The sequence below is a fragment of the Syngnathoides biaculeatus genome, chromosome 12 (assembly GCF_019802595.1).
Source record: "Syngnathoides biaculeatus isolate LvHL_M chromosome 12, ASM1980259v1, whole genome shotgun sequence".
Taxonomy (NCBI): Eukaryota; Metazoa; Chordata; class Actinopteri; order Syngnathiformes; family Syngnathidae; genus Syngnathoides; species Syngnathoides biaculeatus.
In genome coordinates, this window is record NC_084651.1 from 941,357 (window position 1) to 958,973 (window position 17,617).

The window sequence follows — 17,617 nt, forward strand, 5'->3', positions numbered from 1 at the left end:
TTGAGTTGATTTATTTGCACTCTACCGGCTCCGTATTCGATTCCTGGATAAATGAGGACATTTATGAAATGAGAACGTGATAGGCCACACCCCTTAAAAACAAATACCACAGTATGCACATTTTATTACGCTTAAGCAAACCCGTGTATTTCTTTAGTCTGTTAATATACAATACATTAATTTTTTTTTTTATATTGGACCATATCTTTTGTGGAACGGATTTGTGGCATTTCAATTCATTTCTATCTGGAAATAACAAAACCGATTTAAGAAATTGGTCCCAACGCAAATTCAATATCAGGGTACTCCTATTAATTGTGCCCCCCCCCCCCCCCGAACTGATAAATACCTTCCAAGCAAAAACATAAACCCAACCCGACCCACAGGTTGAAGTCCAGGCTGTGCAAGACTGGACTGTTACTTCACACTTCCTTGTCTTGGATTTGCCCCTATTGAGCAAAACGTTACTTCCTCTGAACATAGAAAGTGAAAGTGAAATAAAAACCAGGAAAAAGAGCAGAAATGCAGAAGCGGCGAATGGGTTGCGGTTCTTGGGAGTCTTTGTCGCATTGTTGCAGACGAGGACTGGTGGGAAGGAAGCCTTTCGGAAAAGTCCAAATAGTTCGGCAGCATGTCTGCCCGGCCTTGAAATGATCCGTCAGACAAAGTCGACGCGCGTGCATCCACGATTCATGAACTATGATTAATGCGAGGCGCCGAGCATGCGGTTTGAAGGCCCTCTTGGAATGCAAATTTTTGTTGGCGTATCGATCGCGTGCAAAGACCTGCAAGAAACAAAAGAAAAAAGCTTCAAGAAGACCTGCTCGGTCATCCGGGAGGGGTTGAGACGGGCCAGATGAGGCGGCTGGGGCATCTGATCCCGATGCCTCCCGGACGCCTCCCCGGTGAGGTGTTCTGGGCACGTCCCGCCGGACAGAGACCCCGAGGACGACCCGGGACGACGTCTCTCGGCTGGCTCGGGAACGCCTCGGGATCCCTCCGGAAGAGCTGGAAGAAGTGGCTGGGGAAAGGGAAGTCCGGGTATCCGCTGCTGAAGCTACTTCCCCCGCGACCCGACCCGGAGAAGGGGTAGATCGTGGATGGATGGATGGATGGATGGAAGACATCCTCCAAAAGACGATGGGGGTCTCCTGGTGTGGTTCAAAGTGGCCATTTTGATTTTTTTTGCCCCCGATGGGATTCATTTGAAAATAAAGTTCACATTGGGCATGAAATTTGTATCATAAGTGCACCCGCGAAAAAGCCACACCCCAATATACAAGGGAAGCCTTCCATCTTGGTTCCGAGCGGCCATTTTAGAGTCATGTTGGCTGATTCCAAGGGTAATATTTAGAAAATTCAGCACTTTACTAGTTTCACCTTCGGTTGACACAACTATCACGAGTGCGTAGCCGCGCCCCAAAAATCTCAAGAAAGAACCCAGGAAGTGTCGTTGGAAGTGGCCAACGCCGAATTTCCAGGTCTCCTTCAAAAGTAGAGATTGTGCTCGTAACGGATGGCTGATGCTAAATTATGAGGTGTGGGCGGAGAACGGAGGCAAAGTTTGACGATTTGCTCAAAACCCCTCTTGAAAGTTTTTCCCGACAAAGCCAAATTGGCGAGCGATATCCAGATGCTTCCGTCAGGAAAGACGTATCGCGTATGGAATAGCACGGAAGATGACGCTCGCCGTGTGAACAGACGCCAAGACTCCATCTGAGCGCTAACGCGTACCCACTCGCAGGACGCCAGTTGCCGTGTATGTGACGCCCCCCCGCTCGGCTCCTTTTTCCGACGAGACGGAGCTGTCGGCGCCATCCATGCGACGTGAACGCGTGCATTCGCGGCTGACGCTTCACTTCCAGCTGCGCCTGTCAAAAGCAGATTGGCCTCCTCTTGGAAAACGAAGGAACCAGGATGAAAAGATGAAAATTGTGTGAAATTTCAAATCTCATCGAGTCGTCAGTTGCACGGGTGTGTAACTCGGCAGGCTTGAGGAGAAAGGTGTATACGTACACTATTGGATCTTTTTTGAATTGGCTCGGTCGCGCACGTACGTGCTTAATCGTCACCAAAGCAAATGAATTTCCACGCCACAGCCGACAAGTGCGTGGCGGCGTTTGAAATGCAAACATTTTGGCGTTTGACGCTTGAAAGGACGAAGGTACACGCGAGCGGGCCAGTCGGGACGACAAATTCATTTCTGCGTCTTTTGACATCAAATCAGTGGCCAGCGCGAGCGAGGAGACGACGTCTGACAGAGCACACACGCAAGCGGCAAAATTTTTTACTTTCATTCCGTCTGTCACTGAGCTTGTAACGTTTAACTTACTCTTGTACAAAACCCTTGAGCAACATTCAATAAACCCTTGAGAACCGCGGACACGAATTGTTGAAGCTTTGTAGGTGGAATTCCTTTCAGCTGTTCAACGGTCCGGGGTCTCCGTCGTCACATTTTACGCTTCGTAATGCATCACGTCATTTTCAATGGGAGGCAGGTCCGGTCTGCAGGCAGGCCGGTCTCGTACCCGCACCGTTTTACTACGAATCCAGGCTGCTGTAAGATGTGCAGAGTGCGCTTTGGCATTGTCTTGCTGAAATAGGCATGAAAAAGACGTTGCTTGGATGGCGGCATGTTTGTCCAAAACCTGTATGTGGTATTCATATTCACAGATATGTACGTTACGCATCCCGTCGGCACTCACACCGCCCCGTAACATGACAGAGGCTGTCTTTTTATAGTCGAGTTTTAAGTTGGACTTAGGGATTTCCCCAAAGCGTTTTTGAGCCCACGTGATGATATCCTTTACGAGTTGATGTCGGTTTTTGGTGCGCTGCCCCCCGAGGGGTCGAAGGTCACGGCCGTTCGATGTTGCTTTTCGGCCTTGTCGCTTACATGCAGCGATTATTCCAGATTTTCAGAACCTTTTGATGATATTGTGGCCCGTGGATGATGAAATCCCCAAACGTTTTTGCAAATGTCTTGAAACTTTTGCACGTCAAGAGGCGAACGTCACCCCAGCTTTGCTCGTGAATGACCGCAATTTCAGGGAAGCTCCTTTTTCACTTGTGGGACCTTCCAAATGGTTGTTTGATGAGCTACTTCGATGCAAAAACGGGAATTCTTGGCCCTGACATGATTGCCTTACAGAGTATTTGTCTAAAACCTCATGATGGACTCAATGGTAAAACGTTGTAAAGGTCTCAAAGCTAAAAAAAAAAAAAAATCACAAGAGGTTGGCGCCATGAATCACTGCTGATGGCCAACTTCTCTCCGTCCCCAAAAGCAATCTACTGCAAATGATTGATTGGGATTGCGTCGCCGGTTAAAAGATCATTTCTTGGACAAGTCACGCTTCTTCCCGGTTATTCTTCAAGCGAGCGACGCCGCCGTTCCATCGGTGGGCGTCTGGACCGGTTTGGTCCGATAGGGTCATCCATTTTTTTTTTTTTTTTTAAGAGTCGGAGCGCAACAGTGACGGCTCACTCAGTCTCCAGCCAGCGCTAACACGAAGGCGAGCTGCCGCGACGTTTGCAGGCGCGAAGCCATCCGGGCCTTCAAGTGCTATAAAAGGTCACAATAGAGTATTTGGAGAAGAACTTTAGTTGTACACGCTGGAATCAATCAAACCCGTTTCTGTCCAATGGGAAAAAAATAAACAGATCTTTCTGAATGACTGCTACATAATAATCAACTATGTTACTTCTTCTCCTCGATATCTAGATGAAAACTTTCGAACCCGCTCAGAGACGTCGCCGTCGCCCGTGAGAAATGACTCGCGACGGGCCAAATGAGTCGGCAGGCGAGAGGCGCGATGCGACCAGACGAGGAGGCGTCGCGCTTATTATGGCAATTATGATTAGGGCCGCTTACGCCATCTGCAAGTCTCTCCGCATTGACGTATTCGTTTTGTTCGGCGCGCTTGCGTCAGTTCTGGGACACAAAGAGCAGCGCATTTCAAAATGAGAGCCTTTGTCAAATCAAACTTCAAGGAGTTTTTAGAATTGTTTAAAAAAAAAAAAAAAAATTCCTCCCACATCCCCAAAACATGCAACATTAATTCTTCTTTTTTTTTTCCTTTCGGCTTGTCCCGGTAGGGGTGGCCAGAGCGTGTCATCTTTTGCCATCTTCCTCTCTTAACACCCCAACCGCCCTCATGTCTTCCCTCACCACATCCATCAACCTTCTCTTTGGTCTTCCTCTCGCCCTTTCGCCTGGCAGCTCCATCCTCAGCACCCGACCACCAACTTCCTGCCTCTCTCACCTCTGGACATGTCCAAAACCATCCAAGTCTGCTCTCTCGAACCTTGTCAGCAAAACATCCATCTTTGGCTGTCCCTCCCTCTAACGAGCTCATTTCTAATCCTATCCGAGCGAGAACCTCAACATCTTCATTTCTGCCACCTCCAGTTCTGCTTCCTGTCGTCTCTTCAGCGTCGCCGTCTCTCATCCGTCCATCATGGCCGCCCTCGCCGCTGTTTTGTAAACTTTGCCCTTCGTCCTAGCGGAGACTCTTCTGTCACATAACACAGCAGACACCTTTCGCCAGCTGTTCCAACCCGCTTGGACCCGTTTCTTCACTTCCCGACCACACTCACCATTGCGCTGGATTGTTGACCCGAAATATTTGAAGTCGTCCACCCTCGCCATCTCTTCTCCCTGTAGCCTCACTCGTCCCCCTCCACTTTTCTCATTCACGTACATATTTTCTAATTGTTCCTCTGCATGCATGCAACATTAACATGAATTGGACACTCTAAATTGCCCCAAGGTGTGATTTTGAGTGCGATTGGTTGTCTGTCTCGGTGCGCCCTACGATTGGCTGGCAACCGGTTCAGGGCGTACCCCACCCGCCTCCTGCCCGTTGACAGCTTGGGTAGGCTCCAGCACTCCCCGCGACCCTTGTGAGGAGGATAAGCGGCTAAGAAAATGGATGCATGGAAGTTTAGTAAAAACCCAGCAGCCACCTCGTAAAAATGCTCGCTTTTGCTGATCGTCTGCTCTCAGCGCGGTCGGACGACAGCCTCACTAATCAATAACGCGCTCGACTGTGTCAATCAAAAGTGAGGATTGTCATCTTTGTCAATGCAGCGCAAATTGCCGGGTTCAACGCACCAAATATTGCGCGGCAATTATTTCCAACAATGAGGCCATTGTGCTTCCTGACAAACATTTGAACCCCGTCAACATTTGCATTTGCGTGACAAAACGCGACCGACGCCGCGTCGTTCAATCAATTTTGCGACGAACGGCGAGCCGGACCGAACGGATTCGAGCAATTTCCTCGGCGGAGCGAAAGACGGGAAATGAAAGGGAAGCAAAAACGCGGTCGTCGCTCGCTATTAAGATGGAAATGAGAATCGGCCAAAGCGGGGAGGGCGCCCCAAAAAAATTGGCCTTTGAAAAGCTCGCTGATAAAAAGCCGTGCAGGGTGCTCACTTCATTACAAGCGATTCTTTTCAACTGAACAAGAAGGACTTTTCTTCAGTGAATTCTGAGCAAAGAGGTTCCTTTTTACGATGAAAATGCCGTACACTGCTTTGCCAAAAAATTAAAGACAAGTAGCGGCACACCACCGATAATGAGCAGTAGTTCAGTTCTTTGGACCAATTGGATTTGGCCACGTGAGGCGCAAGTGGTCCTCGGTTTCGGGCAGATTTTTTGTCACGGGAGCCCAATTCATGGCGGAAGTCACCGACGGAAGAAAAGAGGGTAGCTTGCGGCACGCACATGTGCGCATTTGTGTGTACACAAAGGGTCACGACCTCCAAAAGTAAAAACCAAAAGTCACGCTTGGCGGTGCCATTGAGGTAAACACAAAAGGAGAAGCAAACCACGCTGACCGACGCTTTTGTTCAAATGTCATCACAGCCGTTACTTGAAGGACAAAAGTATTCGGACCTTCCTCCTGATCGATGAATTTATCCGTCTCACGTCGGACGAGACCGCTTAGCTAATTCATTTGTCCTTTTATGAAGACATTTTGGACAAGTGGATGCAACCAAAGTTCTAGTAGACGCCCAGAAGAGCGAAAGCCGTTCCAGCTGTGGAAAAAGTGAGGACCGACTCTTGAGCTTCATCATTTCTTCTTTCTTCTTTCCTCCACTTTCGGATCTTTGCAGAGAGGTCACACTTCCGTCAATACCGATGTGAAAAATCAAAATGGACAAAACAGATGAAAGGTGGAGTGGCTTATCTCAAAGATTTCTTGGCGACATTTCTCTCTTTTGTCTTTCTGGCCGCGTTTTCCCGGCTGGGAATTTCGCTTCCCGTCTGCAGCGGAGTCGCAACGGTCGCCTCCGTGGCTGCGCTTGTCGTTCGGGTTTCTCTTTTGAGATCCAGAAAGGCGACCAATGCGTGTCGGAGTTAACGAGGATGGGACGGATTTGCGACAAGGGGACATTTGGAAATCCTCAGCCTGACGCAACGAAGCTCGACCAACAATCGCAATAGTGAACTTTCTTTTCGGGCATTTTGGGGGAATTCCACGTCTTGCCAGTTAGGTCTGAAGCGGCCATTTTAAGGAGGATTTGGGACATTTCCGCGTACCCTTCAAAAATCTCCTCTGGAATGTTTTCACAATTCAGCCCCTGAAGGGAATTTTACTTGGTAACACAACCCCCCCCCCCTTGAACTAAAAGCTCACAGGAAGTCTGCCATTTTGATATGAAGCTGCCATTTTCAGGCCTCCTTGGAAGACGTAATCGTTAAAAAGGAAAATTAGGCAATCACGATTAAGACAAGCGAAGAACGTGACGGAATGAAATGAAGTGACCCATGCGGAACAGATGAGCCTCCGGCTTTCGGAATAATCAACGCTGGCATAATTGACAGATGCAGACGCAGTACACTTCATTTTGGGATTACGTTGCGTGCATTTGTCCACGTCCGCAGCAATGAGAGACTTCCTGGTTTTAGTTGATTTCTTTTTTTTTTTTTTTAATTTGACCTTCCAGATGAGGTCGACCTAATGTCGTTTCCACCTTTGGGACTTTGCAGTCCTTTCATGCGCGATGACTCAAGTAAAACGTGTCAAAGTCGTAGGCCAGGAAGGTGACTCCGTTTCCGTCTCCGTCTCCGTCTCCATCCCGGCCGGCTTTTGTTGGGCGAAACTCGGTTCTGCCCCGCTTGATTTAGTGAGCCCAAACGGGCTTGACAGCGCGCGTCCGACCTTGTCCGCGGCGACGGACGAATGGGACGGATTTGGGGAAAATGTCGTCTCTTTTGGTGGGCCGCGTCGCGCCGGTTCTAATATGGTGAGCGCATCCATTTATTTATGAAGTCGATGGACTCTCGTCGGACGCAACATCTAATTTAATGAGATCAAGAGCTCTTGGGGAAAAAAAAAAAAAAGAGACTAGAATGGGAGGTGGGGGCCCGCCAACGATGATATCATATCAATTTAAAAAAGAAAAAAAAAAACCCAACAAAGTCAAAGTCACCATTTTTTTGTCATTACTGTTCCACTCCATACCTGCAGGTGGCAGTAATGAACTCGCAAAGGTTTGTCATTGGAATTAGACTACTTTGCAAATCTTTATTCTGAATTAATCCAAAGAATAAAAAGAACACTATGATGGGGGTGTCAAACACGTAGCCCACGGGCCAAAATCGGCCAGCAAGGGATTTCCAATCCGGCCTGTGGCATGGAAAAAATAAGGATAATTTTAAAAATCACGTTTTTATGTAGAAAATATAATAGTAATAATTCCTTGGTATTCATAAATTGTTTTCATTTCAAGTAGCTGTGACTTTTGTTTTGTGCCTTAAGTTGCATTCACTGTGATTAGTTACTGTGCACAAATGATGGCAAAAGTTTTGTCTAGAAATTTCCATCTGGTTATTTTTTTTAAAAAGTTATTTCATCTTTAGATTTTCTGTAGGTATTTCTGACTTTTTTTTTTTGCAAACAGAGAAAAAAAACTTCTTGTAATCAGTTGTAATATCAAGTATGGAAAGATTCTGTTGGTGCGGCCTTTTGAAATCAAACTGGGCTGTACGTGGGCCCCTGAACTACGAGTTTGACACCGGCGCGTGTTCCGAATTTACGTGATCGCTACTATCGAGTCGTTTTGCGATCGCCACCACCCAGAACAATGGAAATGAACTCTGCTTGAAATAATGCACACTTTCCCCTGCAAAATACATAAATAATCAAGTAATGACGCGCCTGGCCTTATCAGGAAGGAATGACCTTTTTTTTTTTTTTTACTGCTTTTGGGGATGGATCCTCTTTCCAGCGCTCCGCATTTGACTTATTATCGTTTCAGAGCGCGTCTCCTGGCTTTCACTAAATCTCGAGCGTGCAACCGGCGGCGGCGCACACCTCCCTTGTGATAAATCTGCCGCCTGATTTGAGAAATGTCGCACCAAAGTGCAGCGCAAATACGCCCGGCGGGCTTTCACTTGATTAAATCCCCGGGACGCGGCACCAGGCTGCGACATACAGAAGGCACCGGACACGCTTTTTGACGCCGGGGAAGCCTGAAGCGCGACGCTGTTCGAGGAGATTAGCTCAAGATGGCCAAAAATGATGTAATATGGAGATCATTTTTCCTCACAGCCAGATGATGTCGCTGGGTGGGAAGCGTTTGATCTTCAGCGTACGCGACAAGGAATCCCGATCGAAATGGAAATGCGACGGAGCAAATGTGTAGCGCCTCGTTTCACGGGCGTGGATTCTTTAGCCTCTCAAAAAAATAAATATAGAAGTAGAAATAAAATGAGCAGTTGGCACTGTCTTCTTCGGATATATACTATACGTATGTCCATATGATCCTGACCCCTTGTGGCCAAGGCAGGTCCAGCCGCGGGAGACAATTATTCATAAAATCTCCCAAAGACAACATTCCTTACTTCTCAATTTTAAAATAATACTTTATATTCATCAAAAAAAGTATGACACATTTCTTTTTTGTTGTTTTTTTAGAGGGGCTGAAACGGATTCATGGCATTTCCATTCATTTCAGTGGGAAACGGTGATTTGAGACGCCAATGATTTCTTTCAAGCTTGGTCATGGAATGTGTCCAACTTGTATGTCAAAGCAACATTTTCAATAGGATAATTACAAGTAACTAACTGTGTGAATGAATGATTCATGTCCCGAATGATCAGTCATGGCAAAATATGAGCAAAACCACCAAATGTAAGAACAAGTGTCCAGAAGAAGGAATCATTACCGCGTGCAATAAATCACCAGGATATAAAGCCATAAAAGTTGAAATGGCCCCTCCTGCAAAATGACAACAACAGAGCCGTTCCGAGGGGCTCAATTAATATAATTACTCCTATTGTCCCGTAATCCACGCGTGCGGTCCAAATACTCTCGCGCGGCTCGGCCTCAACTCCGCTCGTCCTTCCGCTGGGGGCTTTTGATGGCCACAGGTGACCGACCCGCAATCGTCGTCGTGGTTTGCCAGACTAAGCGGAAACATGTCACGTGTCCTCTGAGATTAGCACTTGCAGAAATGTCAAGCGTCTTTGGAGCTGCTGCTGCTGCTAATGAACAAAAAGCTCCGAGGATGTCAAAAGGGGACAAAAGATGGAAAGTGGAGGGGGGGGGGAGGGGGAAACAAAACTCAAAATTAGGCAGCGCGCTTATTAAAAAAAAAGGAAAATCAAGAGAAGACTTGTCGCTTTTTCCAAGGAGGCCATCTTGATTCACAGATGGTTGAAAAGCTGGAGGGGAGTCGTACGTTCTACTTTTAAATGTTGGAGAATAACATTTCAATTTAAAAAAATGAAATAAATTCATACTTCCATAGTAGGACTCGAAAGGAATGGGAAAATGCTTATTGTGATGACGATCAAGATTTGTTTATTCCCCCCCTTTTTTTTTTTTTAATTTGACTTTATCCCTTTGATGATCACAACAACATACATACTGGGAAAAATATTTACTTCATAAATGTAATTGTTTGAAATAAAATAAAAATATATACCTACATATTGCACATCTTAAATATGGTTCTATTTCAGTAAAAATAAGAAAATACGAAATGTATTTGTATTTGTGATGACTCATAATGTCCATAATATGTTAATAATTACACACGTGAATGGAAAAAAGTCACATCAATAATATACGTCCTATTCTCATTATAGTTCTTTGTGTTTGAAAGAAAATGCTTTCATGAATCATGATGATGAGTTTATATTAATGTGAATTACGTCCAGTTTTTTTTTTTTTTTTTTTCAAGTAGTTGCATTTCGTGCTTGCATATGTTCCCCAAAGTTAAAATGATTTTTTTTTTTTTTTTTTTTTTTTTTTTTGGGCGCCGTTCTGTAGTTAACTTCAACTTGAAGTGTGCGATTGGTGAGCGTCGCGCAATTCCACTTGGCGGCTTTCCTCCAAAGCTTTTCCCCAAATGATTTTCTTCAGCCTTCCGATTGGCTGATGTGTCGTTTCTGGGCCAAGCGTTTACTTTACAGATAAACAAAACAAGACAAACAACAAGTGTCGTCTCATGTAAGTAAAGCCGCGTCCGCTTCATGGGTTTTTGCTTACTACAAAGACGGCCTTTTCCCCTCCAAGCGCAGAAATATGGATGTGCTGTTTTTGTCCCCGCCTCCCTTTTTGCCTCAGCACCATATTTCTCTCAAGCTCCATCACTTCCTCTCCTGGCTGCTTCCTTGCGTTGAAGAAGAAAAACGCCAAAATATTTGGACTCGTGTCCAGCGTTTGCCGCCCTTCTCCATTTTGTGCGTTATTTTTTCCCCCCGTTTTTATGTCATCTCCTCCGTTACTGAATGCAATCGAGGATGTTAGCAGCTGAACACTAAAAGGAATGACAAGAACAATCCCAAGGTTGTATAAAACACGAAAAGGGAGCACTTTTATCTTGGAATTGAACATAATTGTTGCATAACCTTGCATGAATTTGCCGATCAAATATTGCCACAAGTGGCAGGAATTCAAATTTAGTTGAAATATATCATTCTTAATTGGCAATAAATCCCATTTACTTTTGTGATTCAAATGTATCTTATTGCACAATCAATGTCGTTCCTATTTGCTATTAAGATGTTTTTCTGGGGTGGATGGAATGGGGCAACTAAAACCAAAATGGCCGACTGCTTGCACAATTTCGGACGGGAGTCACGTTTTGATATGACGGCCACTGAATTTTGTGTCGGTTGGCGTCTGGGACTTTTTTCAAGCCTTTTCAAATAGTTAATAATTTTAATTTGACCTTTGCCACATGAGATTGTATTGAAAAAAATGTAGCAAGTTTAGAATTGGCCAAAATATTTGCGCTCATTTCAGGAGGAAGCGCTGGAATTTGCCCCAAATGGAGGCTTCAAAGCAAAATTGCCGACTTCCCGTTCACTTTCGTGTGGGCGGTTTCGATCGATATTTGGTGCACTTTTTTTCAAACCTTTTGTGGCATGTGGATGCCCCCCCCCCCCCCCCCCCCATGAAAAGTAAACAGTTGTGCGTTATTGAAACCCTTTGAAATATGAAAATGCAAGTGCAGCATGCGTAATATGGCTTTGGCTCACGTATCAGCGGTTTTCCCGAGGCGTCGCGAGCGTTGCTAAATATAAATAAAGCGGCCTTGTCTTCCTCACTTCTCTGCCGCTTGTCTTTCTGATGCTATTTTCTGTGCGCCGGCTTTCTATTTCCATCGCCGAATTCCGCGCGACGCGGACCCCGAAAAGGCCGTTTTTAAAGCCACACATTTTGCGTCTGCCGTTTTGATCTCCCTGCGTCGTGATCGCATGGGTGCCATCTTTGCTGGCTTTCATTTAGCAGTGTCATGTTGAAGCTGCTCGGGAAGAGAAGGAGAAGGAGAAGAAGAAGAGCCCTGGGCTTTTCTTCTTCTTCTTCTTTTTTTTTTTTTTTTTTGCCTCGGCTCCCCCTCCCTTCCCCGGAATAGTTTTTTTTTTTATTTTCAGCTGCCCCCAATAAGACAGGAGTGGCTGCAGGTGAAAAAGAGAGGAAGAAAGAAAAAAGCGAGGGATGCGCCGGCACGCCAATGTGGACGCCTCATGCGATCCGTCACGTGATTCTGTCCACTCTCTTTTGGACATCCGTAATTTCTCGCGTTGTTTTCCCCTTCGGCGTCGGGGGAACCGAGTGCCATTTGTGACGCAACACGTCGCGGGCGGCGTCCGGCGGGCCCAGTTCAACATCCGAGACTCGTCATCTAAAGAGGGGAAGCCGCAACAGCTGCGCGAACGACCCCCGTCGCGATCGCGGCCCTCCTAATCCGGTTACGTCTTCGCGACTCGGCCGCGTGAAAGGGGCCGACGACTACAAGCTTCGACGGCGTCGCGGGTTGCTTTCAGAGGCTCTCGTTCCGACCGGATGACGAAAAAGGACACGGTGGAAGTGTCGCAGGACGCTGGATGCGCCAAAGCTGAGTGACTCAGTTTTGCGTTTGTCCGTGTCGCCTTCGGCCGCGTGACTCGAGCCCGCCGTACTCCACCTAACCTCTGAGTGTGTCTTTGTGCACGTTCTAGTGCCAGTTTGTTAAAATATTTACTTGTCTCCGTGCAAAATTAGCAATGACGTAAGGCGAGATCCTCGATGTATAAATGAATCGTCTGCGTGAGTACGTTGCAGACTTGACGTCGTAAACTTTCATTTTTCTAAGCATCTCAATTTGGGGTGAGCGCCCAGCGCGCACACTTGCTAACCAAAACAGCAGCACCCGTCGAGGACGAGATGACCACGGCACGCTTCCCTCAAACGCACGCTGACCTTTCCAAACAAATTAGTGGAATCAAAACATTAACGCTCCTCCAGTAATTATCTTGCGTATCATTTGCACAATGGACATAAGAGTGTGAACTCCTCATTTGCAATCTGGTGCTAACCAGAACAGCAGCACCCATCGAAGACATTGTGACAAAAAAAAACCTTCCTTGCCCATCTGTAGTAAACTAAAACAAAACTAGCAACTAATCATCTGTTATATAACTAAAACTCCGTTCACATGTTTTTTTTTTATTAATTTCACAGATTTCACGGAATAGCTTCCTTTTTTCAATCTTCAAAAGTTAAAAAAAACAAAAAAAGTTCTGCGAGGTCTTTGCAATTTTGTTCTCCCTCATGCCCATGTATTCTTACATGAATTTACGCAACATTTAAGAAAGCAGCACTGCGTTCATTATGTATCTATTTTTTTTTTTTTTTTAATTTTTGTTGCATGAAAACATTCCAGTGTAGCGACTGATGGCGCAAGCAGGTGTGGCACGGCACCGATTGTCCTGCGGGCTCAAGTAAGCCCAGAAAAAAAAAGAAGGGGGGGGGGCGTGTGAAGGGAAAAAAAGAAAAAGGAGTGTTTGCTAGAGAGAGAGAGAGAGAGAGAGAGAGAGAGAGAGAGAGAGAGAGAGAGAGAGAGAGAGAGTGGGTGGGGGTAAGCGTAAGAGGAAGAATGAGGAAGACGAGCCTCCCTCCCCCTCTCCACTCCGGTCCCAACCCCGGCACACATGCGGGCTGCGTCGCTGCCGCTGCCGCTGCCGCTGCCGCTCCGCCGCCGCGGTCATTCAGGTCGCTCCGGGGGCGCTCCATGGAAAGACCCCCCCGCCGCCGCCGCCACCACCAGCAGCAGATAAACAAGCAAACAAACGAACGAGGGAGCAGCGGCGACAAGAACAAGAAAAAGAAGAGGAAGAAAAGAAAAGAAGTGCCCGTGTGCATGGGAATCCGGACTGGTCTGCCTCCCCACCACCACCACCACCACCACCACCACCAGCACCAGCACCACCATCACCTCCTCCTCCTCCTCCTCCTCCTCCCCCGACGCCCACCCCCACCCCCCTCCTCCTCCTCCTCCTCCTCCGACTTGTGTGCGCCTTCGCTCGGGGGGCTCCGTCCGCCGCCTCGGCGCTTATAAGAGGAGGGCGCTCCACTTGGCGCACCTCCACTCCGATCACCTCCGCGCCGATCACCTCAACAGCTCCCACGGAAGGTAGGAACTTTCTCCTGCACGTATTTGGGGTGGGGGTGGGGGGGGGGTCGTAATTTCAAACAAAAATGGACCACCTGGGCTCGACAGTTCTCTCGCTTCTTTTTTGTGCAGGAATGACAATCACGCACGTTGAGCGCATCCTTGCCCCCCCCCCCGCCCCCTTTTTAAATAAGACTTTGAAGGTCCAAGTTATTGAGCTCCTAATTGGACCCCCCTTTCTAAATATGAATGCACATTGCGCATGCACGAGAGATGATGCTTTTCTCTTTGAGCAAGCAAATCTCGACGAGCCAACCGGGCACTTGTACGGCGACTGTGCGGTCCCGTCACCGGAAGGCTTTCCAGGCATTTTCCATCCCGCCTGTCCCGGAATCAGAGACGTGAACGAAAACCGTCTCGTCGTGCCTCTAGAAACGAATCATCTCGGATTGATGTCAACGGCGATCGCCGCACACTTCCCCGGAGCGGTCGGCGTTCATGCCCGAATAATCTCGATGACGCCGCGGATGACAAACAACCGGCGTGTTTGCTTTAACGCCGACGATTGTTTGAACAGCTTTGAGCGCCTCCGCTAGTGCGTAAAAAAAAAAAAAAAGGAAACTGCTGTTTACGGTAAACACCGGAGAAAAAAAAAAAAGGTCAGGGGTCGCAGGTGTTAATGGATGACTGAGGAAAGGGATCAAGTGGAGATGAGATTGACATCCATCCGTCCGTCCGGGGGGGGCGACACTCAGTTACTCGCACCCCAGTGGTTGAAATCCGATGGCCGACCGATCGCATCGATCGTTCATCATTGCCGATCAGCGGCGGCGGCGGCGTTACCTCGTCGTCAATGTCGCCAGAAGACCTCAAAATTGAATTTCTTCGGCAAAGTCCACGATGGAATTTTTGGGGGTCATAAATACGACGTATACAAATTCCGATTATCTTTGATTGAGCTCATAGACAAACTGCTTGTTTTCATCGGAAGTTCACCGAGAAAATTGGACAGATGATGTTTGAAAACTGTGCTTTGACCTTCACAATGACGAGTTTGTCTCATTCGGGGCAACTGCTCGATGGCACCTCGTGAGAGTTTTGATCCAATGATGAAATCCATTCATTTTTCCCCTCTTTTTAATTTTAGCTTGGCCCGTGAAGCAATTCTGGAAACCCGACCAACAAGTACAAAATTTGCCCTCTGATGGTTTTAAAGCAGATTTCATTGGGATCTGGAACTTTGGTCCAGTGACTCCTTGGAAATCTGAAATTGGGGATTGATGATTTGATTGGAAGGGGCAGGCGCACCGCTGCCCCTCCGTAACCAGAAGTAAGCGACTACAGTTGAAGATTTTGCTCGTGAAAAAGTCGAGAGTCAGCGGTTTTATTTGTTGGTCAATTCCGACGTATGTCGACTTTTCGTGGACCAGCGCCGAGTCCGAGGACGACAAATTGAAGGGCCCTGATTGTGGAGGAAAGATTTCAACCAAAAAGCTCAAAAACCAAATCTGAATTTCATTTATCATTGAACATAATCTGCTGAGTTTGCCTTGAAGTTGATGAATTTTGTTTCGCCCTCGCCCGGGTCGGTCTCGACATTCACGACATGTTGTTGGCTCAAAAGCTCGTTTTCACGTTGACTTCTTGTCGGATTTCCAATTTTGACTTCGAGTGTCATCAAGGCTGTTCGTAGTCCGGAAGGGCAGTGCCCCACGCTTGAGCGACGTGCTTGGAGTTACTTCTACTTGAATGACTTGATTGCTTATTTCATTTTCCACATGATTTCTTGCGTATTCTGGCGTTTTTCCTTTGGACGGGCCGCGTTTGTTGCCCTAATCTGAATTTCATTGGCATGTGGAACGTTGATCCGATGACTTCACGTTTTACGTTTGAACTTACTCATTCGCACAATGCTGTACTTTTTTTCACGTTATTTCTAAACAATGTGTCGTGTCTTTTTTTTTTTTTTTTTTTTAATTGGGCGGCGGGGCAATCACGATTGAGCCCGACGAACTCTGCCCAGCAACAAGCGCGTGGACCCTGCCCTAATCGTTGCAAAAATATTTTACGATGGAACGCGGATTCAATGACTCTACATTTCGTGCATTCAGCTTCATCTTGTGTGACACTTGCAATTCTTTGCCAGTAGGGGCAAGTGGGGCAGTGCCCCACGTGAAGAATATATAAGATATTTGCCTGGTTCTGAGGGATAATTTTGTCCTTTTCAATTATTTTGAATGCAATAAAAGGCGATATTATCCCGGGCAAATGCACGGAATCCACTCTGGAGGGTTTTCTGACTGACACGGCAGCCGCTGTCCCACACGGCTGATGGCTCCAAAAGACGTTTTAGTTTAGTTTTTTTTTTTTTTTTTTGCATTCTAATCTCCTTCGATCGCTGATTGTCAACTTTTATTGATCCGAGGCACATATCTTGCATTTGAAAACTCTCACGGCACTCCAACAATCCAAAATGCCGCAAACGGTGGATGCGCAAGTCACTTCTACACGTTCTGCCATCAACAGATGACAGATGAACAAAGATACATCTTTTGTTGTCAAGAAATCACATTATGAGCATCCATCCATTTTCTGAGCCGCTTATCCTCAGAAGATTAAGTGAATTTTGATCATTTCCCAGGGTACAGCGGATGAGCTCTCACGGCACGCTGGTTGGAAATCGTCGTTGTCGCAACGAACAATGATGGCGTGCAGGCTATGAGGAGCACGTCGTGGCTTTCAGATTGCGCATCCGCGTGATCATTAGTCTGAATATTAATGTGACCGTTTTTTTTCTTCTTGGGACCATGATAACATACTTGTGCGAATAATTTCACACATTCCTCATTTGGCATCTGTATGCGTAACCTTATGCAAGTACCCCCTCCCCCTACTCACTTTTGTATAAGTCAGTCGATCCTGTAGTAGTACACGCACGCGACGCCCACGGATGTCGGATGTTCACTGCTTGATTATGGATGGATCCAAAGCACTTTACGTGTGAGGAATTAGCAAGTTGATGTATGGCGTGTTGATGGAATTCGCTTCTTCGCAGGCTGTGACCGAAAGCAACCGTGTGGTTCTTTCAACCGTTTTGATACTTAAAAGTACTACAACTAGTGCTACAGTAGGATTTTGTGTCCATTTTTGTTCCTTAAGGTACAATGTACACTCCTTTCATGTTGATGGTTTGTAGCTATCTACCAGGTTCTTTGGCGTCAGGTCCAGAACCAATAAATTGAGTCCAAAACTGGGATAAAGTAGTTGTGTCCCTTAACGACGTTCGTGTGCTGCCAACTCGTGATTGGATTCCAAGTTGCAGCCCACAGGAACGCTCCTTGGACTAATTTTCAGACTTCAAGTTCATTCCAAAAAGGTCCGGAAACAAAATGTGCCACCACTCATCTACAGTACCCGTTGGACTCCGCCCGAAGCCGCAGTTTCTATCTTTGTACTTTGCTGATCGACTTGATCCTGGTCTCCAGTTCCAAGGCGGCATTGGAATAGCTGAAGCTAGCAAGGCTAACCGCCACGCTTTTCCACGACCGGCCAATTTCAGTACTCCCGGACAAACAAAGAATGTTGTCTGGGGCTGGCATTTCGCCGCCCCACGCGACGTCGACAGAAATTGAAATTGGCCATTTGGAAGATGAGACTGCAATGGCCTACCTCAACTGTCGAATGTCAACGCAGGCTAGTCAAGTCGAGTCGTCAAGT

The 17,617-nt window shown here is 46.9% G+C and overlaps 1 protein-coding gene across 3 annotated transcripts in view; it reads left to right on the forward strand.

Annotated features, from left to right (window-relative positions):
* slc8a1b (solute carrier family 8 member 1b) overlaps nt 1-17,617 on the forward strand; it is a 151,050-nt gene that overhangs the window by 44,570 nt on the left and 88,863 nt on the right. The window contains exon 1 of one of the 3 annotated variants that reach the window (XM_061837830.1): nt 13,805-13,921. The exons of 1 other annotated variant lie outside the window; for it this stretch is intronic. The gene's annotated coding sequence lies outside the window, so the exon portion shown is untranslated. Of the gene's footprint in view, nt 1-13,804; nt 13,922-17,617 lie in introns of those variants that run through there. One more of the 3 variants, XM_061837829.1, reaches the window with a different exon arrangement.